The following is a 4,783-nucleotide window of genomic DNA, read 5'->3' on the forward strand; positions in this document are numbered from 1 at the left end:
AACGCCGGCGACCACCGCCCCCATCCTGAACCCTAAGATAGATAGTGGGGTACCTTGAGCAGACCAGGCAGGGGACCGAGAGCAAGAGCAGAGCAGCAGCGCGAGCGACAGCTAAAGCAGCAGCAGGTCCTACTGATGTGGACGTCGCCGCCGAGGGAGCGACGCCCTAGAGGAAGTGGCCGGCGACGCCGCCGTGGATGGAGCCGCGCCGTGTCGGCTCGGGACTGAGCGCCGACAGCACCATGAGATCGAATCAAGAAGAAAATGCAGCGATTAGTGTACAACCTCTTTGGTGGTGCCGATTAGGCCACAGCTTCATCCGAGGAAACAGTGATGATGATGCTCTTCCGGTGGTGCAGGTGAAGATGATGGTGTGGGAATGGAGGTGGCGCGAAAGACGAGGGGAACGTCGGGGCAGCTCCTTGGAGGTGGAGGACGGGGTGGCTGAACCGGCGGGATGATGAGATCGACGACGGATCCTCATCCGATACGGTGGATGAGGGACGTCGAGGTGTTGCTGTGGACGACGTCGTCGGGGAAGAGGCTCCGGCTGGGTGGCGGACGGAGCAGGGTGTGGGGTTTCATCGCGGGTTTTCACGACCTCGGTGTATGAATGGGTGGGCGGATGGGATGGCAGTGGGGAACCATGGCTTAGAGACGCGCTTGTCTGAAATGTGGGGTAAGTTATGAAAGTACCCCCACAGATTTGAGGCGGTTCTTTCGGTTCAGGGGTACCACGGGCATTTCGCGTGTCGGGATTTCACAGGAGGTGGGAGTTTTCGCGCGCATTGTAATTTCGGAATAGCAAGGCGCGGGTTGAGATGGAGGGAGTTGTCGGAGCACAATGAGACAAAGATATATCTTAAATATTTCGGGCTAACAAGGCGCGGGTTGAAATTTCCGGACAAGCCTAACGTGTACTGTACCAAATCAATGCGCCCTACAAATGTCATTCAAAACTTTGAATTCATGTTATGTTCAATTAAAATATTTCGCTACGTGTATAATGCATGCAACCTACTACTCAAATGAACTTTTTAGTGCATTCCAAACGTATATACTACTGCTTCAATATGAACTAGATTTTAATTCATTTCTCTATTTGAATAAGATCTACAGTAATGATTGTTGTGAAGTCAAAGCATTTGAATTCATTTCTCTGTTTTAATAAGATCTACAATCCTCATTATTGTCAAGTTAAACCATCGTTTGTGTATTATCTTCACAGCACACCACATGATTAGTCTCGAGTTACATATGAACTATGTGTACTATATGAACTCGAACTAGATTTTTTGAATCCACTTTATTTTGATTTCAAATCACATTATATTTCTAGCTCTAGCTAGATCTTCATAATCTAAACCATGTCTCATATGTATAATGTGTTTATCACATTATGTATGGTTCCCCGCCCCCTATGCCTACAAGTATTTAGATGTGAGTTGCAAACATCACACATTAGCACAAATTCAAATAAAATGTGAGAATGTTCGATATATAGTATTGTTTAGATTGTTCGATATTTAGTTGTAAGCTGCAAATGCCACACATTGTCACAAATTCAAATAAAATGTGAGATTGTTTGATGTGTAGTATGGTTTAGATTGTTCGGCATTTAGCTGTGAGTTGCAAACGCCATGCATTATCACATTATGGTATAACATGTGCACAGCACGTGTATCACCGCTATATTCATGCATGCAATGTTTAAAACACTATGATCTCCTATTCAAATATATGAATCCGCTTTCATATCAAATTATGATCTTTGTTAGTCTCTTACACCCACACAATCCTCTAACCTTTATAGCTACCACTAACTTTCTCTCGTGCATGCACACGCCCTCCTCGCCCTCCCCCTCCCTCGGCATTCTATACACCGGGCACATTCATTTTTTTCTTTAGGTCGTTCTCCCAGAGTCTCCACAACTCCTTTCCGACACACACCGATTGATAAACCTCTCCAGCGATGCCTGCCTACAACATACAAACACACCTTCAATCTCCTCCTTTATGTGTCCTTGCCTCGAGTCTCTCATACGGTCAGGCACACGTGTAAACTCTCGCCCCTGTTTTCATCGCTCTCACAACCGCACACTCCTCCCCCTATCTAGCTAGTAGTTGGGCCTCTCGCACCACCTCCTAGATCCATGCTCTCTGTCTATCCGTCTCACTGGGCCTTATTTGCCTCTAACAAATGGACGTACACCGACCGATCTCTCGCTATACATATAGCTAGCTAGGTCCTTATAACTCGTTTTTACCCACACATCAATCGATCTACCTCATTAGTTGTGTCTCTCCCTTCCTCTGACAAACAACAATTGATCTACCAATCTAGTTAGGTTTGCTTACCAAACACATGGTTCCCCTTCATCATCCATGGATGCGTCCCGACAGATCTATCACGCACAGGCACACACAGAAACACATCCCCACTCTTATTGATAACATTGCAGTTCCACCCTCAGTTTGTCTAGTAGGCCTCTCCCACCATCTTCGAGAAGCAACTCCATCACCCCTCCAGCACTCTACCCCTCTCCCTCCCTCTCCCTCCCTCTCTCTCTCCCATCATATTTCCCGTCCTTCAGTTATCTATGGATGTCGACTGATCTCCCTCAAGACATAGCTGGGTCTCTCCTTCTCAACACATATACGAGTTGTTCTACCTCTATAGTTAGGCCTCTGCCTACCCCTCCCACCACCCCCACACACACTGATACATCGAGCGCTCTAGTCATGTCTCCCTGCCATACACAAACTTGACGTGTGCCCTCTAACATTCCGGTAGTCCAGTCGCCCTATATCTTTGACTTGTACACACACACACAATTTCGATGGCTCTCTTCATCGATCTCGCACCCACCCACTTGATCCTCTCTTCGACTCTATCGATAGCTATGACCCCTCCCTCTCTTCTCGTGGATTGCCCGACCCTCTATGTATGATATGGATAGGCCTCCATTTCACACACATTGCATGCAAAATTTTGTTTGAGATGTCATCGACACATATTCCCACGAATAATTCACGAAATCAACCCCCATCCCACCCCCACCCCAAAACAAAAAACACTCATGAACGCGGTTTGTAACTCTCACACACACCCACGTAGGTGGGGGATGTGCACGAAGAGAAGAGGTGCATGCACGACGCACGTACTCCCGTCTCTTTCCCAACCACACCCGCGCGGGTACACGGTGGAGCTCATTTTTGTACGAAAAAGGCAGCCCACGTGGTAATTTGGCATGTGTACTGGTTGTCCACTTGGTGGAGGGAGGATCGTCTACCACGGGTGAACAAACAAATTGCGACTTGACGTGTTATGTTAAAAAAAGAGGCAAACCATGTGGGGCCTACCTTAGAGGCAAGGCTCTATACACTGGAGTAATTTTGATGTGTCCCGTCAACTCGCAGAACGAGGAGAAGCTTGCTTAGTACGCTGTCTCCCCCGCCCACGGGAGCGGTGGCTCGCAGGATGAGGTGAAGCTTGCTTACTACGCCTTACGCCCGCTCCCTCGCCCATGCGCGCGGTGGCTCGCAGGATGAGGAGAAAAATTTACTACTCCCTCCATTTACTCCTCATCCCTACTACCTTGGTTATAGAGATTATATCATATTGTTTGGAATATATATGTCCTTTAGTAGATTTCAATATGAAGTACTAGTACATGCTCCAAACATTGATGTATATAGACGTATTTTAGAGTGTAGATTCACTCATTTTGCTCCGTATGTAGCACTCTCCCTCGCCCCTCGACCCTCGCCCACATGGTGGACGTGCAACAATTCATTCGGTCTCATATACCCAGAACGATATATACTGCACTACCATTATTGCTTGACTTCCCGAAGAGGCGAAGAGCCAATCGCAAGGTTAATATTTTGGAGATGCCAAGCGCAAGGTTATAGGAGAACGAGTAGTAGGTGCCGCATCATTTATAAATAAAGTTTTTTTCTTCAGTGGAACGTACGCAATATGATAGGTTCATATGGAGAGAAAAGGAAACCGCTCCACTATATACATAGTCAGGGCGGGCCAGCCTACGCGGTTGCTTGCTGGGGTTGCTCTCTTCACACTCTCTCACACAAAATGACTGTGGCCACATCTCTAACATCCCGGCGGATCACGTCCACTTGGGGAAGGGGTGGATGCTTAGTGTAGATGCGGTGGCCGACGCTGACGGCGAAAACCCACTGTCGGCACGTCCCGATTAGGGGTCCCCGCCGTTCTCTCTCACAAAGCCGGTGAGGTTGCCTTCGTCCCTTGCTCACTGCCGCGACGTGGGCAGTTGCCGCCTCCCGCCGCCCTCCTCAAGGTTGAGCTACGTCCCTCAGGTACAACTCCCTTTACAGCCGGCTTGCACCACTGCTCCAGCTGCCCACATCACTCCCTATGGATATTTCTCTACTTCTTTGCCCTGCACATACCTCTACTGGCTTCTATGTACTATATTTGTGATGAGTTTATGTCTCATCAACTAGTCCCAGTAATCTTATTCTAATCACGCTTGTTCAATTTCTTTGCCACAGGGATGCTCATCTCGATTTTGGTGAAACTGCACAAAATGATCCGATGGTCAAAAGGTTGCAAACTTCATTTATTAGGAAGCTCGAACATTGCCAGCAAATTGAAGTCTGGTCAGGGTTCACGGTTCAAGGGCTAGGGACTGCATGGATCATTTTTTTTCTTTAGTTGCCTCTGTTCCGAAATAAGTGTCAACTTTAGTAGTAGTACAACTTTGTACTAAAGTTTGCACAAAGTTGAGAAACTTATTTT

This window comes from Triticum aestivum, chromosome 1A, assembly GCF_018294505.1.
Source record: "Triticum aestivum cultivar Chinese Spring chromosome 1A, IWGSC CS RefSeq v2.1, whole genome shotgun sequence".
Classification (NCBI taxonomy): Eukaryota; Viridiplantae; Streptophyta; class Magnoliopsida; order Poales; family Poaceae; genus Triticum; species Triticum aestivum.